Below are 11,604 nucleotides of genomic sequence, written 5' to 3' on the forward strand. Positions count from 1 at the left end.
TTTTAAAAAAAATCATTAAACATAAAAAAATGCAAATATGAAAAAAGTAAAAAAAAAATCAAAATTCTTATTTATCATCCCGGTTTCATTAAAAAAAAACGTTTCAGTTTAGCTAAATTATACGCATATGTATAATATGTACATATATGTATATACATGTTTTTTTATAAACATATGTACAATTTAAGGTAAATCATAATGTGCATATGTGTATATTACGTAATTAGAGATTAAATGAAATTATACATATGTGTATAATACGAAGTTTTTTTTATGAAACGGAATGAAATATAAGAATTTGTTTTTTTACTTTTATTAAATTTTTGTATTCTTTGTTTTATAGTTTTTTTAAATATTTTTATTGAAGTTTTTTTATGGCTTCTAATATTTTCAAAGTTCTCAATTTCCAAAGGGTTCTCTTAGGATCCTTACCATATATATATATGGAAAAGATCCAATACAATAATACCTTAACGTACAATAGGTACGCAAATCCATTTTTTCACGAAATCGATCTATGAAATCACATTTAAACATCTCGGAATTGTCAATACATATCCAATTAATCAATGGTTCAACGAAAAAAACAGTTTTGGATGGTTAATCGATCAATTTTTCACTTTTTTTTCACGAAAACCGTTTTTGAGCATTTTAGGTTTTTGGCTGAGCGTTTTAGGGTTTGGTTGAGCATTTAGTACTTTTACCTTTGTGTTTTTCCTTTGAGCGTCTCGCATACCTATCGTACGTTAAGGCTTACCCTCCCACGTTATCACGTTATGTCACTTTAATAACGGAGGCACGTAGAGGCTTGTCCTCCCACGTTCTCTCATTATGCCACTTTAATAACGAAGGCAATTATAGGCTTACCCTATCACACACTATCGTTATGCCACTAACACCCTTAATAGACCCCTTACCACTTTTATCACACTTTCATCTACTTGTCTACAACACACTTCCTATCAGTTTAACATTTACATAATAAGCAAGTCACACCATAACATTCATACACTTATAATCACTTAGAGATCATTTCCTTTGCCGACACGTGCAATATCCGAAGATCGTTCACGTACCGACAAGCTTTCTTTCATAACGTTCATACATCATCCTTACATTACATACAATATTCATATCTTTATTTATAACCTAACAGTACGTGCAATATCCGAAGATCGTTCATGTACCGACAAGCAATCATTCGTATCTATCACATATATCATACATGGCATACACTTACCATTTAAGGTAAGTGTGTATTAACTATCACATCGAGTATGCACACAGCCCTGAAAACATAACAAGGAAAGGGGCTAGAAACTCACCTGATTGCAGTTACGTTAGCCGTTAATGGTTCTCTCTTTAACTGTGCGCGACTAACTGTATAACAAGTACAAATCAATTAACTATCACTACTCTTATCACGTTTCTAGTCTAAGTGCAACCCGGGTAACCATAAAGCTTGGACCTTTATGGCTAAAAACGTTCAAGGCTAGGTCTAGGGTTTCTTTTATGAACCGTTCATAACCATAAGTTCGTTAACTACATTTTAAACATCAAGTTTGCAACTTTATTACATAATAAGCCCTGATTTACTATCCGACTAAGTTTTATGCAAAACCGACTTCGTTTACCCGTTCTTTTCTCAAACCGAACACCACTCTTTTTACTCGAAACGAAACAAATAACCCGTTTACTATCAAGTTCATTACTTTATCAATAATCATGACCCGATCTATCATTCTACCAATTTTCATGTAAATCCATTCATGAAAAGTAAGCCTTTTTAACAAAAACGTACCATTGAGGTTTTTGTCTGAAATCACTCGAGAGGCCCAAAACCATATCAAACGAACTCCGATTTGAGTTATTCAAGCGGCCACGGAACCGTCTCGTCCCATTCTACAAATCCATAAGCTCACCTTTGCAGAAACCCGCCGCTATAGTCGCCGGAACAGCTGAACAGTCGCCGGAATCTTCACTTTTGAGCTGCTATGGTTTTGCTGATAAAAACCAGAATTCCTGACCTCTGATCGTAGATCTAATCTGTGGGAATCTTCATTTATATACCATGAATACTCAGTTAAAATTTGGGACCGATCCGACGGTTAGATCTCCGGGAATCATTGTGTCTTTATGGGTGGTTTTCTCAAAAACGAGAATTAGAGAAGTGTGTGTTTTTGATGGTGTTGGCTATGGTGTAGAGATGTATGAAAATGGAAAGAATTAGGGTTTTAAGGGGTATTTATACTCTCTTAAACCCATGGACCTTAGGCTCATCTTTTCTTTTTGGTCCATAAATAATTACATATAATTAGCATACTTATCATTCCATCTTTATTATTTATTATTTATCTACTAACCAAGTAAACTTTTCCACCATAATTAAATATTATTTTTAGAAATTTCGGGATGTTACAAATTCACTTCTTTTATTTTCTTCACCTTTTCATTTGTTTATATTATGGGTTATCATACAAACTATAATCATAATTCACTTTACTAATTCAAAATGTCATTTTAACCTTTTTTATTTTTTATTTTAAATTTTAGCAAAAGAAATATTATAATGTCTTCATATATATTAAATAAAAGGATCCAATTACAACAGAGAGGTGGGTAAGCGGTCAACAAGCTGCGCCGCCACCCTTTTTTGAATGGTAAACCCGATCATACTAAAAACAAAGTTACAGTTCTTTGGCGTCGATAAGTGTGCACGACCCGTTAAACTCTTTTAAGAAACATAATTGTAACACCCTTGGAAAACACAACAACGTCCCACTCTTATGCTATCCCACATCGGCCGTGGACAAGAGAGATCACTGGTTCACAGGTAATGTCCTGCCTCTTCAATCACCAATGCGTTTTGGGCAACCAAAAACAAATCCGTGAGCTCTTCGTGGGCAGAGAGGACAATATTGGTGGTGCGAGGGGCCGGATGTTACAGTTGGATGATACCACCTGTAACATCCGGCCCCTCGCACCACCAATATTGGCCGCTCTGCCCACGAAGAGCTCACGGATTTGTTTTTGGTTGCCCAAAATGCGTTGGTGATTGAAGAGGCAGGACATTTACTTATGAACCAAGGATCTCTCTTGTCCACGGCCGATGTGGGATAGCCTAAGAGTGGGACGATGTTGTGTTTGCCAAGGGTGTTACAATAATGGCTTCGGGGGAAAGTGACCCAAATATATCAACCGTAAAAAATAATGAAGACTTGTTAATTCTCGGCACATGCTTTCTCATTCTTAGCAATTTTTTCCTAATTTCACCTTCAACACAGCCTGCCTAACAACAAACCCGGTATCCCTAAGCCCAACAAGGGGGGGATACTCGAGTAAGGTCTATACAAGCGTGCTCCCCTTGCCCATATAAACACAAGAACGTCCGTTGGACGGAGAGTCGACCTCTCTTCAAGGGGGTCTGATAGGAAATTCATAAGAGCTTTTTTTTTTGCTGAGATCCCCGCTCGTTTTAACACATCACAAAGGAGATCTCTGACCAAATTATGTGTATATATAAGAAACCAGGAAGCTCCTGGAAATGAATGATATGTTCAACCAAATTATCCAAACAAACTTTACATCACACTAGGCATGGGTCATCAATTGGGAACAGTGGCATCATTAAACGATATTTAAGAATGGCCTGGTACTCCACTACTGACATTTGCTTCCCTAACCCTTCCATGGGTATGACGTTCAAGAAATCTTGAGCATTGGGAGCCTGAAGGGATTCTAACACTGCTCTATGGCGAGTTGATAAGTTAAACTCCTATCCCAAACGTTGAACGATTTTACTATAAAAGACACTCGCCAAAGCATGTTGGGCTTTACGGGGGTTGTCCTTATTAGCGAACCCGCCAAGATCAAGATCGGGAAGGGAACCATACAAATAATCCAGCGCACACCCGTAATCCGAATCCAAACCATCAATAGGAAAATCCCACTAAATGTTGTCCTGTAACTTCCAAAATTGTGCTCTCGATGCTATGAAAGCATATATGGAAACATGCTCAGCTAAATATAAACCTAAGCCCCCAAAACGGATTGGGAGAGAGGCTAGTCTTCGTTGCAAATCCCAAAAAAATGGACCCCCCACATACCACAATATCCTCGATCACCTGTTGGAGCCCGTTTTCAAAAATAGAGACGAATCCTTAACAAACATTGGCTGGCATGTTCGGAGACTGAAACACAATTTAGCAACCTCCATACAGGTGCGAAGCAAGAGGAGCTCACATTGAGGATGACACATACGAGTAAGACATCTCATTAGGTCAACTGTGTTTGAAGCTCTATTAAAGGCCAAGCTACTGATAAAACCGGCGTCCCGGCAAACCGCACCCCAAGGAGTTTCACACCCAGCTTCGACCCCTCAATCGCATTAGGAAATAAACCTATTTTTGTTTTTACCCTATTGCAAGACGCCCAAAAAACTTCAGTTTATTTTAAATTGGAGCTCGAGCCCCGAACATGGCCACCTCAGACTTGATATATCTAAGGCTTTAGCCATTTCAATGGCATCTCCTATAGTCATGCCATCATCTATGTACCATGCATGGAAAAGTAGCTTGCAACAATCTTGTACGTGATGAATAAGAGGGTGTAAAGCTAACACAAATAGGAGGGGTCCCAAAGGATCCCCTTGTTGAAAACTAGTAGTTGATGAAATACAATCATTCCCTACTTATAACCTAGCAAGTTTCCCGTATAGAAAATTGAACCATAGGGAGATAGATGGGCATCGAGCATGAACCTCTTGCTGGAGGGTCGTCCTATCCATCAAATTGAAGGCATTAGAAAAATCTACTGTAAGTAAAGCTAGCGACCCATTAGAATGGAACATATTTAGAAACCTATTTGCACTATGAAGAACCGCCTCCGCCCCGCTCGAGATTCCCACCCCGAATTGAAAGTCGCCATGGTATTTTTCCATCTCTTTCCCAACACTCCTCATAGCCACCTTAGATACAAGTCTTCTCCAAATCGTGCCTACGACAATGGGCCTAACTCCATTGTCGGACTTAAGCAGCGGGGTTAAAGGGGAAGAAACCACAATTTCTGCAAAAGCACGGGGGCATCACCCCCCCCAACCACAAATTAACCACATCCGTAATAGTCTTAATCAACCCCAAAGCAGTCGTTGATCCTTTCCCACATAGGGAATCGATGATATGCTGGGTCTGTAACCCATCTCTCCCACAAGAAGTCCCTTTGGGGAAAGATTTATTACACCACATAACATTTTCGACGTCCACAACCAAATGGGGCTCCGAGAGTAAGGTCTCGGGCAAGGTAGGCGGGGGCAAGATAGGATTCTTATCCAGCAATGCTTTAATAATAGCATCACCAAGAGGAGCAACACCCGAAGAGCACAAAACTGTAACCGCGACCGTGAAGTGCCATCAGCAACTTTCCGAATACACTGCTTAACATTGAGTCTCTCCTTAGAATAGTCACCCTCAAAGGAGGCCTCAACGGGTCGCAGGCTCATATCTGTTGGTTGGTTAAAGAGCGACGAGATTCGTTTCACACCCACACTTCCATCCCCCAAGTTGCCAAGGCACGCTGAATAGACATGCATTGCATGAACTTCTTATTCCCAGACCTACGTTCTTGTCGGCTAGAATGCCCCGAAAAACTGTATTGTGCAACGCGGTAATATCAAAAGTCTAACCCATGCCTCAACAGACTCCGACATTGATGCCACCTTGCACAAAGCAACAGTTAAGGCCTTGGAAAATGCCATGCGACAACTATGAGGGACTCTTTTAACCGTCTTTAACGGAAGGGTGAAAATATGATCAAAGAGGGCCACGTCCATAATAATCTCACCCGTTGCAAGGTGCGGTTTAGGTATTCACACAAGGAAGTCTTCAACTCCTCATGTATGTGCCTTGAACTTTATTACCTTGTCAACATGATGGCAGAACCGACCGGGCGCACATAAAGACATGCACTTCCTGCACAACCATTGATTTGCCACCATCAAGGCGTCAGCCACGGCGACAAAAAGCTCTCAATCCATGGATATAGCATCCCGCATAGCCCATTTCCGTTCATCCGAACCTAGAAGAAGCTTTTTAATATGTCCCACCAACCTTGAGATTCCCTTAGACCCGGCTAACCCATCCGGGCAACAATGGAATCCCCTAAAAGGGCACGGCCAAAAAGGGCCTTGATCATACCCCCACAAAAGAAAACGCCAATAAACAAAACTCGAGTTGAGTTAGAAGAATGAACACCCGAACATAGAGGAAAAAGGGGAGCAATTACACGATCGAAAGTTGATCCACCCCAATTACTTCGCATATGATATTTAAAATGTAATTTTTAGCATTAGAAATGTTACAATTACTATCGAAAGTTGATCCACCCCAATTACTTTGCATATGATATTTAACTAGATAAACCACGATGCACTGCGGCGGAACAGCCAAACGAATTTGGTTGGTATCGTTTCGTTACGGCTTTAACACTAAATTAAAATCGATTACGCTTGTTTTGGTACCGGAAATAAAAAAAATGGTTACATATTTTCATTAAAAAACATTAAATAAAACGAACAGTTAAACCCGGGTGTTGCGTCGGGGAGTTGACTCCTTGGTTGGTTTCAGTTGAACAACGAAACGAATTTGGTCGGTATCGTTTAAATTCGTTACGGCTTCAACACTAAATTAAAATTGATTACGATTGTTTCGGTACCGGAAATAAGAAATTGTTACATATTTTCATAAAAAAAACATTAAATAAAACGAACAGTTAAACCCGGGTGTTGTGTCTGGGAGTTGACTCCACAGTTGGTTTCAGTTTGGTTGAGATTTAATATAAATTCTAACATAAATGAACAAAAAAAACATGAAAAAATACGCTCTCATACATTAAACAAACGCTTGCTAAAAACATAATGTAGCAAAGGAGGTTAGAACCTGTGCAATCAACCAGATGGAATGTGTTTAGTGTGTTGCATCAAAACCACTAGACCAACATTCCACAATCACCAATCTTCTAGAATTATTTCATTTAAGCAATATGTGCAATCTAAAAAGAAATATAAAAAGGCAAACTGTGACACCGGCATTTTGTTTTTTTATCTTATGTCTAATGATAGTTAAATTGTAATCCCTATTGGGACATAACATGTGAGAGCAAAAGTAGATACACAACTTTAGGAGGGAATGAATATTCATGGGTATTTTTATTTTTAGCATCAGAAAGGGGCATTTATGGGTATGTATACCCATACATCACTCAATCATGTACCGCCGTCTCATTTTTACCCTTAATTATCCACAAACCATAAATTTACTGGCATCACCTACCCATATGTACCATAGAACTTTATTAATTTATTTAATTCTTCAATGGTTAATAATGAATCAATTTTATATGACAAACATTTTTCATAGAATGAAGCAGCATCCTTACCCATATGAGATGGGGTGGTGTTGCCATATGGTTTGAAAATCATACACCATACACATATGGGTGCCCCATCCTCTATCTTACTAAAACTATAAGGATAATTAATCTATGTCGTCATTATAATAATATATCACATTTGATAAATAGCTAGTTTTGTGATCTTGCCACAAGTTAAGATCATGCTGTTTAATATAGTATTTGTTATGGGATAAATGAAATTATGCTAACAAATAACTCAGTTAAGCACTTAGGCTACACGATTAGAGAAAAGGCAAAAAATAAAAATAAAAAATAAAATAAAATAATAATAATAATAAAGGAGATTATGTTTGGCAACTAATTAGGTGGCGATGCATGTGGTAGTTCTGGATATTCATTGAACATACTTTTGAAAATGATAAGATAAACTTTCGTATAACTTTAAAATATAAGTTAAGAGTTGCTTATTCAAATTTGTTTGGGCAATGCACTGCCACTAACACTCATATTCAACACCTTATGTCCTTATTTAAAGAATATTGATTATTTTATAGAAATAGCATACCAAATTAGACAAGCATGACATAATATCAAACTATCTCCAGTAACAACTTATTCAAATGAGCTATTTCAGCTTGAACTGAACTTAAAAAAGCAATACAAGATGGATACGTGTCACAAGTTAGTAACGTAATTTAGTTATCCTGTTGAGCACATTTACTTTTGCTTGTGGGACACACAAATTGAAAATAAACAAAGTTAGCATAAAGCTTAATCTGTCTTTAGTTATTTTATTTCGTGTTCATGTAGAACTCATAAGTCATAAATCATATAATAAAATCAAACTAGCTGTTGAAACTTGAACTTTAAACCTCAAGAAAGACTATGGCTTCCTCTTCATCTTGCAGCCGTTGTTTCTATCTTCTTATCTTGGTTTTGCCCGTTTCTAAATCCGTGTATTTTCGAGTACCTCGTTTTGATTCAACCGCAAGCGATGTACTCTATATCGGCGATGCAGTGCCTTCTTTTGGAGCAGTGAATTTCAACAGTGTCGTCTATTGTTGTCGTGTTGGTCAAGTTTTATACAAACAAAGAGTTCCATTATGGGACACGAATTCAGGCCAGCTCGCAGATTTCGTCACTCATTTCACTTTCGTGATCGACACACAAGATTTCGTACCTTACGGCCATGGCATCGCTTTCTTCCTCGCACCAGTCGGTTTCACAAGTCCTCTCAACTCGGCTGCTGGTTTCCTTGGGCTTTTTAACTCCACAACCAGTGATGATCCTAACCAAGGCCCGATTGTTTCTGTCAAATTCGATTCGTATTCCAATCAGGAATGGGATCCCCCCTTCGAGCATGTAGGAATCAACAGGAATTCGCTTTCTTCAGTTAGTTACGCTACTTGGAACACTAGTTTGCATAATAAAGAAACCGCTAATTGTTGGATTTCGTATAACTCCACTACCAAGAATCTTAGTGTCTTCTGGACTTACGAACAGAACCCGAATTTTCAAGGAAATTCGAGTCTTTCATATCGGATTGATCTCAAAGAGGTTCTTCCTTCATGGATCACCGTTGGCATAACAGCTTCCACTGGCCAGTACATGGAGAAACACACCCTCCAGTATTGGGAGTTCAATTCGAGCTTAGATATCACAAACGACGGCAAATCAATATCGGAAAAAGTGAAATTAACAGTGGGATTAGTAGTGCCATCGACAATATTAACGGTATCCATATTTGGATACATGATTTGGTCAAGAATTCGTAAAAGAGATAAGGAGGAAGCATCAGAAACGATGAATGTAAGTTTAACGTCGATTAATGATGATCTCGAAAGGGGAGCAGGGCCTAAAAGATTTACTTACCGAGATCTTGCTTTAGCTACTAATAACTTCACTGATAATTTGAAGTTAGGTGAAGGGGGATTTGGGTGTGTTTATAGAGGGTACCTCACACATGAACGAAGACTAGTTGCGGTTAAAAAGATTTCAAAAGGATCGAAACAGGGGAAGAAAGAATACATAACAGAAGTTAAGATCATTAGCAGCTTGAGGCACCGAAATTTAGTACAGCTCATAGGTTGGTGTTACGATGAACATCAATTTCTTTAGTGTACGAGTTTATGCCAAACGGTAGTCTTGATTCTCATCTCTTTGGGAATAAGCCCCCTCTTGCTTGGAGTTTAAGGTACAAGATAACATTAGGTTTAGCTTCTGCACTGTTGTACCTTCATGAAGAATGGGAGCAATGTGTGATACACCGTGATATTAAATCAAGCAACGTGATGTTAGACTCGGGGTTCAATGCCAAGCTCGGGGATTTCGGGTTGGCTAGACTTATGGACCATGAGTTAGGTCCACAAACCACCGGATTAGCCGGGACTTTAGGGTACATGGCACCTGAGTATGTACGAACCGGCAAAGCTAGCAAGGAGTCAGATGTTTATAGTTTTGGAGCGGTGGTTGTTGAAATTTGTTGTGGAAGAAAAGCTAGAGATTGCATTTATGGTGAGTTTGAAATGGGTTTGGTGGACTGGGTTTCGCGTTTGCATAAAAAGGGAGATATTTTGTTAGCAGTGGATGAGAAATTGAATCAAGATTTTGATGTAGAGCAAGCTAAGTGTTTGATGATGGTTGGATTATGGTGTGCGCATGCTGATCGTGGGTTAAGGCCGTCCATAAGGCAAGCTGTTCGAGTGCTTAACTTTGAGGCCGACGTTCCTAATCTTTCTATGGATGTACCTGTTTTAGAGCATCATGGATCTAATAATCAGACAAGCAGTTCGGGAGATCCGTTTCTAACTTCTTCGAGTATTAATATAGGTCGTTAAACAAGTGCGATTTTGTTAGTTAAATGACAGAGTGTTTTTATTGTTTCATATTTGTGAATATTGTTTATTGTGAAATGGTATTTGTTAATTGATTGTAACTGTTGCTTGGAGCTTAAGGTGTGAATATTTTCTGGGTAGTTGAAAATAATAGTTTTGTCTATGGGCAGATTGAAAACAAGTTCTGGATTATAATAAATTATGTGATAGGTACATATTACTTGCCACCTTGACCAAGCATAGTACAATAACAATTTACCTCAAGAAAAGTTCCAATTTACAATTTATGGACCTATTTTGTGTCCCAGCTTCAGGCATGTGCTCTCGCCATATACTCTGCGGGGAAGGATAGTGCGGTATTGTTTTATTTCTTAGATCCTAAGGCTCTAAAACGATAATCATGTTTCTGCTAAGTTTGACTCTTTGATATGGAACTCAAACAAAATTGAGATACAACAGGGCCTAACAGAACAAAAAGAATTGAGAATGTTTGGTCTTGTTTTGTTGTAGTAGCTTTGAAAGATTATGGTAGAACCTATCTCCAAGTTATTGGACAGAATTAACAAGGTTCGCATGAGCAGCAATACCACGATCAAATTCATGCTCAAACCGTAAAGTGACCGTATCACATGAAAAATATTACAATTCATCAACAAGATGTTATATTATCTCAAGAGTATGTCCACATAAATACAACATGTTTACAAAGGATTTCAATAAACGAAATGATCAATTTTTATATAGAGTTTTATCAAACATCTCTTTTATAAACAAAATCAAGAGAAATTTTCCTAAATGGAGTGTTTATTAACTCAAAACAAGTTAAAGTATATTGGTTAATACACAGGGATAATGAGTATTGATATTTGATTGAGGAAGACACAAGGTGTCAAATATGCTATACAAATAGCTTTCTCCTCTTGGTTAGACTATTCTAAACTCAAAATTCCTCATATTGTCATGCTTAAAACTTACTAATAGGTGTCAAAACCAGTGTTTTGAACATATCACAACAGATTTATTTTTGAGAGGCAAAAAGAGGTCACGATTACGGTCGATGCGCGGGAGCAATGTGTGATCGTGCATTGACCGACAGACCTCTAAAATTTTTGAGGTACACGGTTCGATCGTGCATTAACTGTCAGACTTCTAAAATTTTTGTTGTCACTTTCCTCTTGGCTTCCAAAATCTTTTTACTCACCTCTTACAAGTCAAAATTCTCTAGACTTTTATGCTCTTGAGATAATTCACTGATTCATACGAAGCTGAAGATTGTTAAGCAAGAAAGAGAATAAGAGAGAAGCATATGTTACCTCTACCTTGAAAGAAAGACAGGCACCACCCGTGTTAGTGATTGTAAGTT

The 11,604-nt window shown here is 38.1% G+C and overlaps 1 pseudogene; it reads left to right on the plus strand.

Moving 5' to 3' along the window:
• Nucleotides 1-8,292: 8,292 nt before the first annotated feature.
• LOC143622763 (L-type lectin-domain containing receptor kinase IX.1 pseudogene) lies at nt 8,293-10,244 on the plus strand (annotated as a pseudogene).
• The last annotated feature ends 1,360 nt before the right edge of the window (nt 10,245-11,604 follow it).

Source organism: Bidens hawaiensis, unplaced genomic scaffold (assembly GCF_021521415.1).
Source record: "Bidens hawaiensis isolate Kalapana, Puna unplaced genomic scaffold, B.hawaiensis_p1.1 tig00003241_1, whole genome shotgun sequence".
Taxonomy (NCBI): Eukaryota; Viridiplantae; Streptophyta; class Magnoliopsida; order Asterales; family Asteraceae; genus Bidens; species Bidens hawaiensis.